The sequence below is a fragment of the Elephas maximus genome, chromosome 20 (genome assembly GCF_024166365.1).
Source record: "Elephas maximus indicus isolate mEleMax1 chromosome 20, mEleMax1 primary haplotype, whole genome shotgun sequence".
NCBI classification, from domain to species: domain Eukaryota; kingdom Metazoa; phylum Chordata; class Mammalia; order Proboscidea; family Elephantidae; genus Elephas; species Elephas maximus.
In genome coordinates, this window is record NC_064838.1 from 63,253,638 (window position 1) to 63,274,873 (window position 21,236).

Consider the following 21,236-nt stretch of genomic DNA (forward strand, 5'->3'; position numbering starts at 1 on the left):
ATCTGTGAGCATGAGCGACAGGAGAGCTTTCTCTAGCAGGTGGTCAGGGAAGGCCTCTCTGAGGAGGGGAGCTTGGAGGCGCTGTATTAGTTTCCTATAGCTGCTGAAACAAGTCACCACCAACCTGGCACTCAGGAGAACATACGTTATTTTATAGTTCTGTAGGTCAGAAGGGCCATGGGTGGCATGAACAGTTTAGGCTCGACTACTAAGCAAAAGGTTGGCAGTTAAACCCACCCAGTAGCACTGTGGAAGTAAGGCCTGGTGATCTGCTTATGAAAAGGTTACAGCCTCTAGAGCAGTTCTGTTCTGTAACACGTGGGGGTGCCATGAGTCGGAATCAACTTGATGGCAGTGGGTTTGGGTCTGGGAGCTCAGAAGTCTGACATGGGTCTCACTGGGCTAAAATCAGGCTGATATTCATTTCTGGAGAGTCCAGCAAGGAGAACTTGTTTCCTTGCTTTTTCCGGCTTCTAGAGGTCGCTCACATTCCTTCTTGGCTCATGGCTCCTTTCTCCATCTTCAAAGTCAGCAACTTTGCACCTCTAAAACCATTCTTACCTAGTCACAGGCCCCTCTTCCACTCTTAAAGACCCTTGTGATTCCATGGAAACGCTGGTGGTGCAGCGGCTAAGAGCTACAGCTGCTAACCACAAGATCAGCAGTTCAAATCCACCAGCCACGCCTTGGAAACCTTATGGGGCAGTTCTACTTTGCCCTATAGGGTCACTATGAGTTGGAATCGACCCAATGGCAACAGGTTAGGTTTTTTGTGTTTTGGTTGTGATTCAATTAAGGAGCCGTGGGGGTGCAGCGGTTAAGCACTCAGCTGCTAACTAAAAGGTCTACAGTTTGGGAGAAAGATGTGGCAGTCTGCTTCTGTAAAGATCACAGCCTTGGAAACTCTATGGGGCAGTTCTACTCAGTCCTATAGGGTCGCTGCGAGTTGGAATTGAATCAGTAGCAACAGGTTTGGTTTGGTGATTCCATCGGGTCCACACGGATAATCCAGGATAGTTTCCCTATTTTAAGGTCAGCTAATTAATAGCCTTAACTCCATCTATGACCTTAATCCCCCTTTGCCATGTAACCTAACACATTCCCAGGTTCGGGGATTAGGATTTGAACATCTTTGGGGACCATTATTCTGCTGACCTCGAATGCAGTCCCGCTTTATTTTCTTTATATCACTTACAACAGCCTGACATGACAATTCCATGTTTGCTCACTTGCCGCCTGTCTCGCTGGACTGGAAAGTGAATCCCATGAGGGCAGGGGCCTTGCTGGTGCCTCTCACTAGAGCAGTGCCTGGTACTCGGCAGGGGCTCAGTAAAGGCTTGCTGGATGAATGGATGGCTGAAGGCTGGCTCATTTCTGCATTGCTGTTAACACACACAGCCCTGGTGGCAGCCAGCAGCTGTGATCCCACGCTACCTACCCCAGGAAGCCATGTGACCTCGGCCTCCTTCCTCTTCTCTGGGCCTTGATCTCTCCTTTGCAGTCATTCTGCATAAAAGCCCTGGAGGAAGGCAGCCCTGGTAGTCCCCTGAGGGCTTTATTGGCAGGCAACGGCTCCTTAGACTGCCAGGCGTTGTTTCTTTCCAATGTATCCACACAGAGCAGGGTCAGCTGGATCTCAATGCTGGTTCCTCTGCACACCAGGGCTCATGGCCTGCCTGGCATGGTCCTCTCTTCCCCACACGCAGGTGGAGAACCTGGGCATTGGGCCAGACAGGGCTGGGTCTGTGTCCCGACTCTGATGTTGATCACCTCGGTTTCCTCTCTGTGAACTAGAACAATGCCTGTTTCACCGGGGGTTGTGAAAATAAAGTGGATGCTCAATAAGCCCTGATTGTGATTACTGTCACTTCTTATTGGTCCAGTGGAGTCCCTGGGGGGAGGTGGTTGTCTTAGTCATCTAGTGCTGCTATAACAGAAATACCACAAGTGGAATTTATTTTCTCACAGTCAGGTAGGCTAGAAGTTCAAATTCAGGGCGTCAGCTCCAGTGGAAGGCTTTCTCTCTCTGTCGGCTCTAGGGGAAGGTCTTTGTCATCAATCTTCCTCTGTTCAAGGAGCTTCTAAGCACAGGAACCCCAGTCTGCTCCCAGCGCTGCTTTCTTGATGGTGTGATGTCCCCCCTTCTCTGCTTGTTTCCCTTTCCATTTATCTCTTGTAAGATAAAAAGTGGTGCTGGCCACACCCCAGGGAAACTCACTTCACATTGACTCAGGGATGCCACCTTAGTAAGTGTGTTACAATCCCTCCTTAACATAATCTAATCTTGCCTCATTAACCACAGGCAGAGATTAGGATTTACAACACATATGGTTTCCATAGGAAAATTACAATCACAAAATGGAGGACAACCACACAAGACTGGGAATCACGGCCTAACCAAGTTGACGCATATTTTTGGGAGACACAATTCAATCCATGACAGTGTCCAAAAAGGGCTAAAGAAAATCAGCTGCTAACCAAAAGGTTGGAGGTGCTCATCCACCCAGAGGCTCCTGGAAAGAAAGGCCTGTTGACCTACTTCCAAAAAATTAGTCTTTGAGAAACCTGTGGAGCAGGGTTCTGCTCTGACAGCAGCTGGTACTGGCACTGATCTAATGTCATTTGTGAATGTGGCTGTCCCGGTGAAAGGGACAGGATGCATGCCACTCTTCTCACAGTACATTGAAAGAGTGGGGGTGGGTCAGTGTCAAGCAGGAGGTCTTGAAAGCAAGGTTATTGGGGTTTGGAGGTTGATTTCTTATTTCCTTGGAGAGTGTGTGGTGCCAAAGGCTGACCCAGTGTGAGGAGGAGGTAGGCATGGTCCCCATCCTTGCCGTTGCTGTGTTGCCAGCCAGTGGAGAAATTGTAACTCAAATGCTTATCTCCCTTATTTATTTATAAAAATGGAGTCCTGGTGGCTTAGTGGTTAAGAGCTCGCCAACTAACCAAAAGGTCAGCAGTTTGAATCTACCAGCCACTCCTGGGAAATCCTATGGGGCAGTTCTACTCTGTCCTATACAAGTTGCTATGAGTCGGAATTGACTTGATGGCAACAGGTTGGGTTTGGCTTTTGAATTATAAAAATAAAATAGTCCCATTGTCATGGATTGAACTGTGTCCCCCCAAAATATCTGTCAACTTGGCTAGGTCATGATCCCCAGGATTGTATGATTGTCTGCCATTTTGTCATCTGATGTGATTTCCCTACGTGTTATAAATCCTATCACTATGATGTAATAAGATGGATTAGTGACAGTTACACTGATGACATCTACAAGATTAGAGAGTGTGTTAAGCCAATCTCTTTTGAGATATAAAAGAGAGAAGCCAGCAGAGAGACAGGGGAACATCATACCACCGAGAAAGCAGCACTGGGAGCAGAGCACGTCCTTTGGACCTGAGGCTCGTGGCCTGAGATGCTCTCAGACCAAGGGAATACTGATGACAAGGACCTTCCTCCAGAGCGAACACGGAGAGAAAACCTCGCCCTGGAGTCAGTGCCCTGAAGTCAGACTTCTAGCCTACTAGGCTGTGAGAGAACAAATTATTTGTTAAAGCCATCTACCTGTGGTGCTTCTGTTACAGCAGCACTAGATGACTAAGCCACCCATCATGGAAAATTTGGAAAACACTGAACAGTGCGAAGGGGGGGAAAAATCGGGCAATTATAACCTTCCCTGGGGATGACTGTGCAAACCCTGGCGGCAGTAGTGGTTAAGAGCTATGTCTGCTTACCAAAAAGTTGGCAGTTTGAATCTACCAGGCGCTCCTTGGAAACTCTATGGGGCAGTTCTACTCTGTCCTGCAGGGTCACTGTGAGTCGGAATGGATTCGACAGCCTTGGTTTGGTTTTTGGTTTGCACACAATTGTGTGTTAGAAAGCACCATCTTTATTTACTCTCCCCCACTGCTGGACATTGAGGTGGTTTCCATCTGTGTGTGTGTGTGATTATAAGTACACTGTGATGAATCTTTGCCGGCACGTCTTGTGACCTCTGTCCACTTTAACTTCTTCCTTTGTTTAACAGAACCAGTAATTCCAGTCTTCCCACCCTACAAGGTTTGATGAGGCTTATCTTAGTCATCTAGTGCTGCTATAACAGAAATACCACAAGTGGATGGCTTTAACAAAGAGAAATCTATTCTCTCACAGTCCAGTTGGCTACAAGTCCAAATACAGGGCGTCAGCTCTAGGGGAAGTTTCTTTCCTTGTCGGCTCTGGAGGAAGATCCTTATTAACAGTCTTCACTTGGTCTGAGAGCATCTCAGCACAGGAACCTCAGGTCCAAAGGACGTGTTCTGCTCCCAGTGCTGCTTTCTTGGTGGTATGAAGTCCCCCATGTCTCTCTGTTTGCTTCTCTCTTTTATATCGCAAAAGAGATTAGCTTAAGACACTCCCTAATCTTGTAGAACTCATCAGTATAATTGCTGCTAATCCATCTTATTACATCATAGTGATAGGATTTACAACATATATGGAAATCACGTCAGAAGGTAAAGTGGTAGACAATCATACAGTCATACGAGGGAATCATGACCTAGCCAAGTTGACAGATATTTTGGGAGGACACAATTCAATCCATGACAAGCCTCAAAGGAGAAAGTGGTTATGAAGGTACTTTGAAAACCTTGGAGAAAAGAACGGAAGGTCAGATTTTGAGCAGTCCCTCTTTGAGCTCTATAGGAGATAGAGGAACCTGGAACTAGGAATAGGAGCAATAACATCCACATTTACAGAGCACTTACTATATGCTGGAGCCCCCGGATGGCACAAATGGGTAAGTGGTCAGCTACTAACCAAAAGGTTTGCAGTTTGAGTCCACCCAGAGGTGTACTGGAAGACAGGTCTGGCGATATTCTTCCAAAACCCATTCATTGAAAACCCTATGCAGTACAGTTCTGCTCTGACACACATGGGGTCACCATGAGTTGTGTTAAAACAGAAATCATATTAAGCCAACAACAGAAATTGATTTGAAGTTTATTGAATATATGATTTGCCAATAGGGCAACACTTCTGACTACAGAGTCAACCTGTTCCGAAGGTGAAAGAACTTCCAAAGACTCTTATACCCCGTGTTATCGATGCTGCTAGGGAAAAGGGCCCAAACAGTGTTCACACAATAACCAAAAAAAAAAAAAAGAAAGAAACCCATCGAATCCATTCCGACTCATAGTGACCCTATAGGACAGAGTAGAACTGCCCCATCATGTTTCCAGGGAGCAGCTGGTGGTTTCAAACTGCCGAACTTTTGGTTAGCAGCCTGAGCTCTTAACCCCTGCGCCACCAGGGCTCCCAAATAATAACAATTTACCTGAAAACATAGCTCCCTGTAAACTGACCACACACAATAATTGTTCACAAGAGCCCAGTGCCTAAGGCAAGCGGTCTTCACTAAGCTACTTACCAGGCTATTGCTGACTTAAAGGTGACTTTAAAAATCAGTCAAGGTTCAAGGTTCAAAAAAAGATCTCAGGGAAGTGACTTGGGTGGGTCACCTCAACTCCATGGATCCTAGAAATTTGGCTTCCTGGAGAATTAGAAACTGTTTTTCAGTCAGAATCAACATGACAGCAACTAGTTGTTTTTTTTTTTTTCACTATATGCCAGAAGAAGTACAGCCTTAGAAGCGAGGATGGCGTGACTTTGTCTCACAAACTTTGGACATGTTATCAGGAAGGACCAGTCCCTGGAGAAGGACATCATGTAAAGAAGAGGAAGACCTTCGATGGGATGGATTGACACAGTGGCTGCAACAGTGGGCTCAAGCATAACAGCGATGATGAGGATGGTGCAGGACCGGGCAGTGTTTCAATCCATTGTACATGGGGTCTCTGTGGATTGGAACTGACCCATCAGCATCTAACAACCACATATGCCAGATATAAGGTATACAAGGTATCTGCATAATCTTACTTCATCCTCGCGTCAACCCTCCAAAGGAAGGAGAGTAAAACCTGTAAAAACTGGAAACTGTGTAAGGCAGAAACCTGTCAGAGAAGGAAAACTAAAATATTTTCAGCTAAAATGAGTGATAGAAAAGTGGTAAGAATGTACCCTGTCAAAGGCGGAAAATCTGCGAGATCTGGAAAAACAAGGCAGTTCTGTTGCTATCCGGCTCTCACAGGTTTCATGGTGCTCTTATTACCTGCGGAGCCCTGATGGCGTGGTGGTTAAAAACTCAGCTGCTACAGTTCAAATCCACCAGCCGCTCCTCTCCTTGCAAACACTATAGGGCAGTTCTACTCTGTCCTATAGGGTTGCTATGAGTTGGAATCGACTCGATGGCAGTGAGTTTGTATTTGGTTTTATTATTACCTATGATTTGCAATGAATAAGGAAGACTGAAGAAGAATTGACACCTTTCAATCGTGGTGTTGGTGAAGAATATCGAATATACTATTGAAAGGAACAGCATGAGAAAGAGATTACAGGGGCCTAACGTCCTGGGTTTGGCGTAGTGGATAAGTGCTATGACTGCTAACCAAGAGGCCGGCAGTTCGAATCCGCCAGGCGCTCCTTGGAAACCCTACGGGGCAGTTCTACTCTGTCCTATAGGGTCGCTATGTGTCGGAATCAACTCGACGGCAGTGGATTTGGTTTTTTTTGGAACGTCCTGTTTCTACATGACTTGCGTAGCTAGCTTTTGCATACCCCAGTGATTTTGTGCTTTGTGGTTTGTTTCCTCCCTTCCCTCTCCCGTTTTCCATGATTCTATAAAGTTTAAAATTAACCTATTTCCTCTTGAACAAGCAGAACAACGATCAATAAGATCTGGGACGAGACAACCAAACAATGGGGGCCCATCTTGGGGCTGAAACCAGGATGGCATCAGGGGGCCTCTAAAGAATACCCGCAGAAGGAAAACATGTCCGAAATGTTGTCAACATATCCACCGCACCCCCAAAGGGGAACTGCCATTCTGCAGATTTTTCAAGCCTGAGCCCTAACCCTGTAAAACCGTCCGGTCGGTCTCCAGCAGACGGACTTTGGAGGAGCCCATTCCCCTCTGTCTCTTGGATACCGGTATACAACAAAGCCCTCTTGCGGCTTCCCTCACCCCTGATCCAGTATTGGGTTTGCGGCAGGCGGCTCAAATCCCTGTTTTGTGGTAACACCATGGACTGCCAAAAGAAAGAATAAATCTGTCTTAGAAGGCGCACAGCCAGAACGCTCCTTAGAAGTGAGGATGGCAAGGCTATGTCTTGCATACTTTGGACATGTTATCAAGAGGGATCAGCCCCTGGAGAAGCACATCACGCTTGGTCAAGTAGAGGGTCAGTGAAAAAGAGGAAGACCCTCAGTGAGGTGGATTGACACATGGCTGCAGCAATGGGCTCAAGCATAACAACGATTATGAAGATGGCACAGCACCGGGCAGTGTTTCGTTCTATTGTACACAGAGTTGCTATGAGTTGGACGTACACACACCTCTTCTCTGAGAGGCATGGGAGTCATCCCTGGGGGATCTGAATACTGCAGGGGCGGCTTTTCAGGGGCTTCAAAATACCCAGGCCCCTGGCACTTCCTGAAATGGGGCACCTTTTTATCGAGTGTAGCCTGGTGTTCCTGGCAGTCTGATGAGCTCATCTGAAGATTATTTCCCTATAGTGAGGAACCTTCTGAGTGTTCCATTCAAAAGGAAAAGCCCAAAGGAGCAGGACCCACTATTGGCCTGTCTGAGACAGAAAGGAGTGGCCCTGTAGCTGATGTGGGTCTACAAAGGTGTGTGCGTGCGTGTGTGTTTAAGTATGGCCCCCGTGAGCAGGTGAGTGGATCTGAGCGTGGATACCTCTAAGTTTGTGTGTGCATACACACAGAGATACACAGATGTGTGTGTTTGCATAGACCGAATTGGACCTTCTGGGTGCCCAAAGACAAAGGACTTGGCTCACTGATGAATTAAATAAATGTCCCACCACAATTTTTCCAGTTCCAATCTTTGAGAAGAAACTGGACCAGGGCCTGGGCAGGGATTTCTTCTTACTTCCTTCAGCATCACATCGGCGGCATTTTTCACAGCAACCACAGGCTTTGATAATAAAAGGAAGCTGGGTGTGCTCTGTGACCAAGGGAGAGAGATACAAAGGCATTGCCATTCCACGTGGCGCCAACGATAAACTAGCAACAATTTACCATTTCCCTTGCTCTCCCTAGCTGACCGAGTCCACTGTGGCCACCCGTGCCTTGTGGCCTGATTTGCTTTGTGATAAAATCAGTGCCTTGGCATGAGAGACGCATTGAACGATAGAATACTAATGGAGTTAGGAATTTCTCTCGCGAGCATTAATAATTTATTCCTCTGTTCATTTCTTTTCGTGCTACTGCTGTTCCTTTGAACAACAGCAACAACAAACAGTGGGAATGAGCCTTCCCATCAATGCCAGGACTGCATCAGGGAGCTGGGAGAAGTACTGACTGCAGATCCCTGGCCAAACTGTCCACAGTGGGAGTCTCTTGCTCTGGGTATGGGGAGGATAAAGTAGCTGAATTCTCCACGAGGGATAAGTCCTCTTTTGTTTGGGAAAATCATTTCCAATGTGTTAAGAATGATAAAAAGTAATATACTTGTTCACGGTAAAATATTCAGCACAGTGCAGAACTACATAAAATAATCATTTAAATACCCATCTTCACCCACTCTCTAAGATGGAACCATTATTTACAATTTCTAAGTATCCTTCTAGAATTTTCTCTCTACACACAAGCATACATATGTGTGTCTCTCTTGTTCTCTGTCTTTGCCTCTTTCCATACCTCTCTCTCTTGCCTGCTCTCCAAGCAGCTATCCTTCCATTCAGCAGGTATGAATTTTACTCCATATCATGGGTATGAGAAATGTCCTATTCCTTTATTTTCCTAAACCAAGTTAAATCTTGCTTCAAAGCTCCACTTGTCAGGTGATGAGAACTTCAGTGTCAACTGTAATTCAACTTATGTATCAGTCATCATTCTGGAGCCCCCCGATTCCTCCCAGGTAGCCAAAAAATGGGGAGTGTGGAGCTTAGTGGTCTTGAGGAAACAGGATCTGGCATCTCCTTTTCTCTCCACCACAGTCACAGATTTCTAAACAGTGTTCAATGAATGATTTGGATTAAAAGAATATAAAGAAACATGCACACAGTTGCAAGACGCAGCAAAGTACCAACAGTGGTTGGCTCTTGGATTATGGTGATTTTAACTTTTTTTCTTGACACTGCTTTTTTTTTCTCCTAACTTTTGTACAGTTAGAAGATATCATTTTGTAAACACCAGCTGTCGTCAAGTCGACTTGGACCCGTGGTGACTCCATGTGTGTCTGAGCAGAACTGTGCTCCCTAGAGTTTTCAATGGCTGATTTTTTGGAAGTAGATCACCAGGCCTTTCTTCTGAGGTGCCTCTGGGTGAACTCAAACTGCCAACGTTTCAGTTAGCGGCTAAGCGTGTTAATCATTTGCACCACCCAGTGATGCCCATCATTTTATAAGCATTATAATAAATAATAAATTTCATTACAAATACCCTACACAGACCATGATCTCAGGGGCCATCTAGCCCAATTGGCATAACATAGTTTATAAAGAGAATGTTCTACATCCTACTTTGGTGAGTAGTGTCTGAGGTCTTAAAATCTCATGAGTGGCCATCTAAAATACTCCACTGGTCTCACCCCATCTGGAGCAAAGGACAATGAAGAAAACCACAGACACAAGGGAAAGATTAGTCCAAAGAGCTAATGGATCACAACAACCACAGCCTCCACCAGACTGAGTCCAGCACAACTAGATGGTGCCCAGCTACTATCACTGACTGCTGTCATGGGGATCACAATAGAAGGTCCCAGACAGAGCGGGAGAAAAATGTAGAACAAAATTCAAACTCACAAAAAAAGACCAGACAGGCCCATAAAACAAAATGAGACTAAATGGGCACACCATCCCAGGGGCAAGGACGAGAAGGCAGGAGGGGACAGGAAAGTTAGTAATAGGAAACTCAAGGTTGCAAAAGGAGAGTGTTGACATGTCGTGGGGTTGTTAACCAAAGTCACAAAACAATGTATGCATTGATTGTTTAGTGAGAAACTAATTGGCACTGTAAGCCTTCATCTAAAGCACGATAAAAGCAAAACAAAACAAAACACAAACACCCTACACAGTTTCTCCTCCTGCCCTTCATTCTAGCTGAGTGTATGCCGCACTCCTCAGGACCACAAAGTCCTCCTGGGGCGGGAGCACAGGTTTAACGATGTACATAAAGCCTTGGAATGCTAAGGTGCCCTTCCTCCTGTCCTCACCACTGTTTTTCCAGGCTTTGGGGAGGGCTGGGGCAGGGCGTTGAGTCTGATGATCTGGAGAGGAAGTAGTCAGCCTTCATGGCCACCTCATAGATTTTTTATTGGGGTTCTCTTGTATTGTTCTTTCATTGCAGCAGGCAGGTGCTTACCCCTCAGAGCTTCTAGGTAACCAGGCAGGCTCGAATCTCCCCATATGCAATAGGGTTTGGCTTTTCCAGTGCCTGGGAAGAAAGCAAAGGTCTGGGAGTCACGGGGCAGGTTGGGTGGCCCAGAGCCTCCTTTATAGGGGCCAGGCTCCGAGTGAGTGGGCTCATCAGGGAGTGTGGGTTGGTGGTTCTTCCCACAGGGCAGCCTGAGGAGATCGGAGGGGAGGAAGTCCAGGGAAGGCAGACGTTGAACATATTTGGGGCCTAAGGAGCCACTGAGGAGTTCTTCATTCTGGTTGTTTTCAGGCACCTTTGGAGTACAGAAAGGGAGGCCAGACTCGGGTATGACCAACCCTTATGTCATTCATCCATTGGGCTGTTCATCCAACAGATATTCAATGAATGTCTCCTCTGGGCCAGACAGCAGGTTGGGCCTCATGGGTCCAATGAGAAGCAAAAATAGATGTGTTTCCTGATATAGTCTGGGGCATGTGCCATCAGAGAGACTCTGTTGTTTGTTTCCTCCTGTCTGTCTTGTCCTTTGATGTGTCTCTTGTGCCTAGAATCTAGTAGGAACTCAAAAATTTGTGGAGAGGCTGAAAAATGTGTTTCCTGCTCAGCATAACAATGATTGTAAGGATGGCGAAGGACTGGCCAGTGTTTCATTCTGTGGTACATAGGGTTGCTATGAGTCGGAACCAACTCGACGGTACCTAACAACGACAACAAGATAGTTGAAGGAAATCATTTATCCTCAAAGAAATTTGAAACTCAAATGAAATGGGAGAATTTTCTTCTTGATTCTCATAGACACTTCATCATCACCCCTGCCCCCACCACCATCATCACCACCACCACTACCATCACCATCATCAACACTACCACCACCGCCACCATCATCACCACCAACACCACTAACATCATCATCACCACCACTACCACCACCATCACCACTACCATTGCTACCATCGTCACCACCACCATCACCACCATCATCACCATCACCACCACCATCACCACCACCACCATCACCACCACCACCATCACCAGCACCACCGTCATCACCACCACCACCATCACCAGCACCACCGTCATCACCACCACCACCATCACCACCACCATCATCATCACCACCACCACCACCATCATCATCACCACCACCACCACCATCATCACTACCACCACGACCACCATCACCAGCACCACCATCATCACCACCACCACCATCACCATCATCACCACCACCACCACGACCACCAACCTTAATCATAATGGGTGTGGATAAGATCTTATGCTCTCCAAAGAGTTTTTTCTTTCATGTTCACACTTAATATTCACTAAGATGCCTGTGAAAAATCCAGCCTCGTCCTCCTCTTTAGCGTGCACGTGGTTCATTTACTTGGATTCAGATCCTGGCTCCATCACTGACCAGCCATGTGAGCTTGTTTAGGCAAGTCTCTTACTCTCTTTGAGCCCCAGCCTCCTCCTCTGTAAATGGGGTTGGTAAGAGAGATGCCGTCATTGAACTCTCTTAAGTGCTGGATGGGACAGTGCAGGTAAAGCTCACAGAAAGGAGCTGGCTCAAGCAGGCCACTTCCTCCCTGTTGGCCCCTGGACTTCATTGCCCTTCCCCTTTGCTGTAAAGGAAAGGAGGTACACCCCAGCACTTACCACCTTACTGTCTCAGGGATGTGGCCCCATCTCCAAGGCCATGGTGAGTGTGACAACAGGGTCCCAGACGGGGATCTGCAAAGGGAACTGTGCAACTGGCGCTGCTTTCCAAAAGCCTTCCTCCTGATCCGCAGGAAGGAGGCCCAGTGTTGGGCCAGCCTGCAATCAGGACAGGAGAGGGAGATGCTAGAAGCTGGCTTCTTACCTCGGCTGTAGAACCACACCCCCTCAGCTTTGGGTGATGGCAGCCACCTGGGGCTTTTTCCTTCTCTCTGTTAATGCCCGGGTCAGAAATCACCCTCTCAGACTCCTTCAGTTAAAGAGAGAAATTACTCCCCTCCTACTCTGGAAGGACTCTGTACACACTTTTTACTCACTGATAGTCTTCTGTGTTCATCTCCACCAGTGACGTGTGAATAAATGTTCAACAACCAGCTCTTCAGACAGAAGATGAGTATATGTATAGTTATTTTTGCATTGTTGTTGGCTGCTGTCAAGTCAGTCCCGACTCATGGCGACCCCATGTGTGCAGAGTAGAACTTCTCCATAGGGTTTTCAAGGCTGTGACCTTTCAGAAGCAGATTGCCAGGCCTGTCTTCCTAGGCGCCTCTGGATGGGTTCGAACCACCACATTTTGGTTGGTAGTCCAGTGCTCAACCATTTGCACCACTCAGGGCCTGCATGTATAGACATATATGCATATAAAATACAATAAATGTATTGTATTATATATACAATACATTTATTGAATTTTATTGGTATAAAGAATGTGTAGCAAACAACTTATAAATGATAATAAAATATATAATATTCTTTGTTGTAAATTCTAATAGCCAATCGATGCTCCCAAAATACTTTCACTCATTTTTGCTGAATTTTGTATTAGCTAACTGATGGTTGCAATTCAACCATGATTTGACAAAATTTGACTATGAATATATGCTTGATTACTTTCTGATTCAGCAAGGAAGTCACTCATGTCATCGAATGAAGGACTGTAGTTCAAACACCTTCGTGGGTTGATATTTTCATTTATGTTAATATAAGTGGAACAACGAAGGTGTATATCAAAACTTCACTTGATCACCAATGACCTTAGTGACTTCTCTGCTAAATCAGATAACAGTTCTTGAATTTTGGCAAGAAGAATATTTCCTTAATATTTTGTTGTGTCCCCAGTATGATGGCCACAGACATGATGTATTTAAGTTTAATCTGTATTATTAACATTTTCTCCATCACTTTTTTTAAGCCTAAGGCCTAGGTTTCTTCCCTGCCCCCTCCCCACTTCTGTTTCCCTGAATTCTCCCTCAGCGACCTCAGGTGGCAACCACAAAGGGAACTGCACCATGTCCATTGATGCCTGCTCTCAGGGAGCTATTTCATAGGTTTACAACAATTGTCCAATTTTGTCTTAGAAGCTCATTCCAGAAAAAGCTGATAAATTAGTGCAATTCATTGGTCTTTATAAAGCATTTAGGAAAAGCCAGGCTGTCGTAAGGAGCCTTGCTCTAGAGAGCTTGTCTATCTGAACCTGCCGTGAATGGAGAGAAGCAGGAAGAAATTGCAGCAGAAAGAAGCAGAGGATGGCTCTTCTCGTGAATCACTTGGATGATACTCCTTTAGACCTTCAGCCTAATGTGTTCCAAGTCAGCTCCGTCAGTATCCCCCTGTCATGGATTGAATTATGTCCCTGAGAGATATGTGTCAACTTGGTTAGGCCGTGACTCCCAGTATTGTGTGGTTGCCTTCCATTTTGTGACTGTAATTTTACGTTAAAGAGGATTAGGGTGGGATTGTAACACTTTACCCAGGTCACATCCCTGATCCAATGTAAAGGGAGTTTCGCTGTGGTATGGTTTGCACCAGTTTTTATCTTTCAGGAGATAAAAAGGAGAGGGAAGCTAGCAGTGGGGAACCTCATACCACCAAGGAAGCAGTGCCTGGAGTAGAGTGAGTCCTTTGGACTCGGGGCTCTTGTGCAGAGAAGCTCCTCGTCCGGGGGAAGAAGGATGAGAAGGCCGACAGAGAAAGCCTTCCCCTGGAGCCAATACTCTGAATTTGGACTTCTAGCCTACTAGACTGTGAGAAAATGAACTTCTCTTTGTTAAAGCCATCCACTTGTGGTATTTCTCTTAAAGCAGCACTAGGTGACTAAGACACCCCACAAACCAGTTTCTCTTTGGATTTTCCCATTCCTGTGAAAATGCCACCTTTATCCAAGCTCGAGACTGTGGAGGCAACTTTGATCTATCCCTCTCTCTTGTTCCCCACATTCTAGCTAATATACTATTTCTATAGATTCCACAGCTTAATATTTCTCCAACACTGTTTCTTTATTTTCATGCTCATTGCCACTCTCAGTACTTCAAGTCTCCAGCATCTCTCACCTGGTCTATCTCCCCTTCTAATCCATTCTCTAAGACACAGCAGCCTGAACTCCCTGCTGCAGGGACCTGCAAGGCCTGCCCTAGCCACCCTTCAGCCTCATCTCATGCCACCAGCTCCTGGTGCTTTTGCTCCAGCCAGAAGGAAGTATTCGATTCCTCCAAGTTGCCATCTTCTCTCTGGCCTTTGTGCATTCTGTTTTTTCTGTGTGAAAGACTCTTCCCTGTTGGATTAGTCAGGATCAGTTAGGTTATGTGTTGGTAACAAATTCACCCCCAGATTCCAGCCATTAAACACAATAAAACTTTGTTTCACTCTTGTGAGGTCCAAGGTCACTGCTGCAGAGGAAGAAAGGATGGAGGAGGGGCCCGGCTCTTAACTGACTCAGCCTGGAAGTGATTCATCCTGTCACTTCTGCTCACTGTCCATTGGCCAGAATTGGTCACATGACCCTAACCTAACAGCAAGGGAGGCTGAGTAATGTTGAGGCACATGTGGAATGCTTGGTAAGCACCAGTTCTGGTGCCACACCACTCTCCTCTTCTGACTCCTTCTTCAGGTGTCCATGAGAAGTCCGTTGCTCTGGGAAGCCCTCTGCATCCCCCAGCACAGCCTCCCCTGTGGTTCCTCCTCCGTGTGTTGCCTGCATACCTTTACTCTGGTACGTGTCCCCTGAATGGTCTGGACAGCTGCTGATCCTGTGCTTGGCTGTGAGGTCTGCAAAGGCAGGGACCAGGTCTGACTTACTTGGTGCTACCCTGGCCTCTCTGCTCAGCACAGTGACAGCACAGGACCTTACACACAGCAGAGCTCCTTAATGCTCCTGGAGTGGATGGTCATTGCTTACTCTGGCCTTCAGGGCTCCCTAGAATCCTGACATAGTCTACAGTACTTCTTTCTTTATCCCTCTTCATCCACCTGCCCTGGGGTTTGGGCGTTTTGTGTATGTCCTTGGAATTTTTCTGTCAGGCAGCTCTGGATCTGATTTCTAGTTTCTGTATTTGCTTGTATAGGACCCTCGGCAAATTACCTCACTGCTTTGTGCCCCAGTTTCCTCTCCTGTTGAGTGAATGCCATCATACCTATTTTATTATGAGAATTCAGTAAAAATGCCTTTAAAGTACATTTTTATTGTTACAGAACATGGCGAAGGCCCATAATTCGTTGATTCTCAGATGTGCATTTTACCCCCATTTTAAGATCCCTGAATTTGAGGTGCAGCTTACACATCTCTGTTAAGAAATCATTGAGTCGTTTTTTAATTAGTGGCTTTGTTCTTTCTTGGTGGTAATAAAATAAGGGTGTGCCTTACATTCCGTGACATGGGAGTTAGTAATTGATCAGAATTAACATTATTTTTGCCCCTTAAAATGACCTCCACCTCTGCTGACATTTCTTCCATCCTTCCAAGCCTTTCGAGTAAAGCGAGTATGAAAATTGAGTCCTTACAATGGAACAGACATAAATTTTGTCTGCCTCCCTCACTTACGGTGTCTCCCTGCCCCTCTGGCTTCACTGTCTCTCCTTCTTTTGAATTCTTTCCACAAGTAGCACTACCCAGAGGTTACCTGGGGCTATATTTATTAAAATTTAACTGACTAAAAATTAATAACATCTACTTTTGAGCTTCCAGAGATCAGTTTACAACTCACTGATGTTCTACGATTTTGTCTACGTTTGTTATGCAATGGGGAAGCTGGGCTTTTACAGTGCCTGACCTACTCTGTGCCAGTGAAGTTTTACTCTTTTTTTCCTTATATGAGTGGTAGGTTTTCACTTTAAACGTGGAAAGAGCTAAGAGATACATACGATATGTACTTTAGATAGTAAACCCCACTGCCGTCCGGTTGATTCTGACTCATAGCAACCCTATAGGACAGAGTAGAACCACCCCATAGGGTTTCCAAGTCTTTACTGGAGCAGATTGCCACGTTTTTCTCTCGCAGAGTGGCTAGTGGGTTTGAACCGTCCACCTTTCAGTTAGCAGTTGAGTGCTTTAACTGCTGTGCCACCAGGGTGCCACTGGCATAGTAGCATCATGCAAGATTTTCCATTCTTGCGACCTGGGTTTTGAAGGAGCTTGAGCCCACCAGCCGCTCCACAGGAGAAAGATGTAGCAGTTTGCTTCTGTAAAGATTACAGCCTTGGAAAACCTGTGGGGTAGTAACTTGCCAACAGCGGGTTTTGGTTTATGCTAAGCCTTTTACATGTCCTATCTCATGGAACCCCACAACCTATGAGAAAGGGACTATTTCTAATATGAGTAAACAGAGGCACGGAGAGGTTTGGTAACATACAAAATGACACACGACCAGTGAGCAGAGTAGCTGAGACTTAGCCAGGCTCTGTCTGATGGGAGGCTGCACCCAACAGCCTCTATATTTGCCTGATATTTCTCTGAGTTGCCCATGGCACATAACACAATGACCACCATACAGCAGGTGCTAAAGCATTTGATTTGCTAGTGAAGGGAAGAAGTTGTGCTGGATAGGCACTTGGCGCTATTGGCTACTGAGAGCCATAGCAACATAAATACTCAGCTCTCAGCCTCATATTGAATGCCACATTAGAGTCCTCTAACCTTTGCCCCAAAGAGAAATGTTCTATTGTTTTATTCACAGCACTGGCCCTTCCCTAGGCCATCCTGCCCAACGTCCCCACTGTTGCCTTTTGAATAAATTCCCACCCGCATCTCACGGATGATCAAGTCATAGCTCAATGGCTCCCATTGTGCGTAGCTCATCCAGCTGTTACAGCGGTGTCTCTGGGACAGCAGCTGGTGCTATTGGATGGCTGCCCAATACAGCAATAAAGGGAGAGTACATTGAAAACGCACCATTCTCTCCCCACTCCCAGACATATGCCAGTCACTGCCTCTGAAAGCCTGACTGATACAGTCCCCAGGGCTGCGGAGAAGGTGGATTTTCTTACCTGTGACCGTTTGTGAGCATGGAAAACCAACCCTGGCCCACGAGCAGGGAAGGGTGCTCACGGAGCTGGGGATGATGCTGAAAAACGATGATGCTGATTCTTTCCTTGGGTGGCCGGGGGACAATGTGGACATGTTGATGCACTTACTAAAATACTAAGTCTAGCAGGAACTCCTGTGTACCTCGAACAAAACCCACTCTTCTGCAGGAGCTTTGGCTAAACACAGAGGAGGTCTCAGGGGAGAAGGGACATAGAGAGGACAGGGATTTCAAAGTTACTTTGCCTTTAGTAGTGGGAACAAGGTTTGCCAAGAAATGGAAGGCTTCAGTCTCAGGACTGTAGGTCACGATGGGCCTAGAGCCCTGGGTGACCTGTTGTCCACACAGGCTGTGGGACTGAGCCTGTGTCTCCATTGGCCAAGGCTCTGGGCCCAGGCAGAGGCAGCACGGTGCTGCCCTCCCCCTTGCTATCCCCACCTTTCCCTCACTTGCTTCTTGCTCAACCGGAGCCATTTCTTCAGGAATTTTCTGTAGGAGAGAGGTAGCTATGTAGGTCTTGTCCATTTGGAACAGGTTGTGGGTTTAATTAAGACCCAGCCTTTTTTTTTTTTTATAAGTCCTTCACAATTTAGGATTCTACTACTCTCTATGAGTGTTCCCAGTTCCCAGAGGTGTCCCTACAGGAGCTGGATAAACCATGCATGATCCAGAGAGAATTCTTGATGCTGCTGGGGATTGAGAGAGAGCGAGATGGGCTCTGGGTCCCTGCAAACACTGACAGTCTATTTTCCCAACCTGTTCATCAGTCTACCCATGGATGGTCTTTCATCAAAATGTAATGGAGATGTGTGCTTCCTAGCTTTCCTTTCCTCTCAATATTGCCTTTGGCTACTCTGATTCACCTCCTTTACACTTGACACTCTTCACCTCTCTCATCCAAGGTGGGCCCTGTGGTTGCCATCCCAGTTCTCAGAGATTTTGTCATGTACAGTCTGGAGAAAAGGCAGAGAGAGAGAAAGAAAGAGAGAGAGATGGGCTGGAGAAGAAATGGAGAAGAACTTAGCTGGAGAGGCCAAGTTCAAATATGGTATACGGGGCTGAAGATAAAGACAGAGGAGGGAGAGAGAAAAAATGTCCTTGAGGCTAAAGGCGGGGGGAGTTGGGAAGGTGCTGTGCAGAGAGGCTGCTGCTAGGTGTGAGAAAATTGGGGAGAAGAGGTGAAAATACATGAGGGATATTAATTGACTCCCCTTTCATGTTTCCTGAGGAACAAGAGTAAAACTTGAGATTCTTTTAGCGTTTTCTTAGATGTTGGATGATGCTTATTTGAACGTGACTCTGCAGAAGCTGGGCCGGGAGGCTCCTGATAATGTTAGGGTGACAGGACATTAGTTGCAAGCCTCGAGTGAGCCAGGCTCTGTGCTAGACTCCACGGGAGCAAACAGGAGCGGGAGATGACCCACACCCTGGAGGAACTCACGGAACTCTATGATTCTAAGATTCTAGTATTTCAGAACTCCATTTTGCTGAAACTCTCAGCCCCACTGAGTAGGTTGAGCAGCACATTTCTAGCACTTGAGTTAGAAGGCAGAATTTCTGGGAGAAGGCAGTCCCTGTGTTTCCTCTTTTTCCCTCTTTTATGAAGAGTCTGGGCTCTGCATAGGTCCTGGAACCAATGTCCAGCTGCTTCTGGGACGACCCCTATTTACCAACTCAGAGGATAAAATTTCCTGGAACAAAAATCTCACTGTGGTAGATCCATCAGTCTGGCTCCATTCTTGGTCTTTGTTCCAGCTCTGCCCTCACCCTTAATCCCTCTCTGTCTGCACTTGGCCACTGGAGAGACCAGCCTTGGCCTAAATCCATAAAGAGAGCTAAGTGAATTCATTGACTAGGGTGACTAGGGCTCTGTTTAGAGTCTCCTTTGAAGGATAATGGCTTGTTAGCTTAACTAAGCCCCGGACCTTGACGTTGTTCCGAGAAAACATTGGTTGAGGTTCTGTCCTTCTCAGAAGGCTTATAATGTATACAATTTGCTTTCACTCATTTGTGGGTCTTTATCTCTTAAGAGCCAGTAAAAGTGGCTGCAATCTCAGCAGATGGCTAAATAGAATCTAATTGAAAGGATGCACCCATCATCTCTTGCTTAACATCAGCCCCTTTTATTTCTCTTTAGCTTTCACTCAACTGCCAGTATTTTGGTTTTCTCTTTTTCCTCTTGTGTGTGTACTACAAACATGTGTATCCAACACTGGTCTGCTTTGGACTGTGATTTGCTAGAATCTGTGGCCTTTACAATTTATAATTTTCTTCAATATTAAAAGTAATAGTAATAACAACCACCACCCCTCATATCAGATTAGCACTTTATGGTTGTGATAGTGGTTTCAATTGCATTACTTAACTTGTTCCCTGTGAGGCAGGAGGCAGTGTGCCCAATGGTTAGGAGCCTGGGTTTTACGGTCACAGAGACCTGGGTCCAAGTCCTGGTCTATTTGCTGGGAGTGGGACTCAGGGCAAGTTATTTAACCTCCTCATCAGTTTTCTAGGGATGTGGGGATTAAACAAACCGTATTCACCCTACTTCGTGGTACATGGTTGAGGATCAATATACAGGAACTTATTAGGATCATTGCTCTGTTTTATAGAGAGGTTAAGGGATGTGTCCAGAGTCATATGTTCCCAGTCCTGGGCTCTTTTCCTTGATATGAGGCTGCCTGGAATTCCCCTGTGAGGATGGAGTGGAACCTGATGCTTGAAATCTATCTCAAAGGATGAGGTTGGTGCTCACCACTGCATCGGGGGATCATCTTTTCACACTCCCCAAAGCGATGAAATACAACGTCATCTGATGCACAGAGTTTGCCTCTCCCAGCCCCCAGACAGGATTCGTGTGCCATCCCCACCTCCTGCCTCAGCTGACCAAGGCTAGCAGCCAGTGCATGGTGGGGATCCTCCGCCTTACACCGTGAGGGAAGCCACTTGTCTTGCTTCCTGTTCTGCTCCTTCCCATCTCCGCTCACACCCACAAAGCATAAACATCAAAAGAAAATGTTTGAAGGACCCATTCACAGGGCCGCAGAGTGCCAGATTATAGGGAGTAATCATTGTCAAAGTGCTTTGCAAACACATGTTTTATTGCCGGGTGTGCTTGCTTTCCACACAAGACGCCTTTATCAGAACTGGGTTATCCAGGTTTTCATACGGGTTAGCCTTCTACCCTGGGTGCCAACACACGTTTGCTCATGAAGCTGAAGCAGAACTAAAGTCAGAGATGTTTGCATAAGGGGAGGGTTTCCTTGCAGTTTTTTTTTTTTTTTTTTTTTTAAAGGTTGGGCTCTTCCTGAGGAATGGGAGGCCTTAAAGACAAGGTGTTCCAGGTGAAAGCAGTGGGATAAAGAAATACCCAGGTGTTCCTGCTGCCTGGTGAGCAGAGCAGGTCTCTGGGTGGTGCACGTGGCTTGAGCTCAAGTACTAACCTAAAGGTTGGTGATTTGAGCCCACCTAGGGGCTCTGTGGTGATCTGCATCTATAAAGATTATAGCCCAGAAAACCCAGTGGGGCAGTTCTACTCTATAACACATGGGGTCGCCATGAGTCAGAATTGACTCAACAGCAACGTTTTTTTTTTTTTTGGTGAGGAGCGTGCCAGTACACTTGGCTGCTCCCATGGCCTCCTTCCCTCCCTCTGCCCCGATCATTTTCAGCGACCCCACACAGGGCCCAAGGTGCCTCATTAATAATACCCCATTTGTTGTACTTTTGGGATCTAACCACTAGGAGAACATAAGAAGCAGGTACCCCAAGCCTGTAATACTCATACTTCA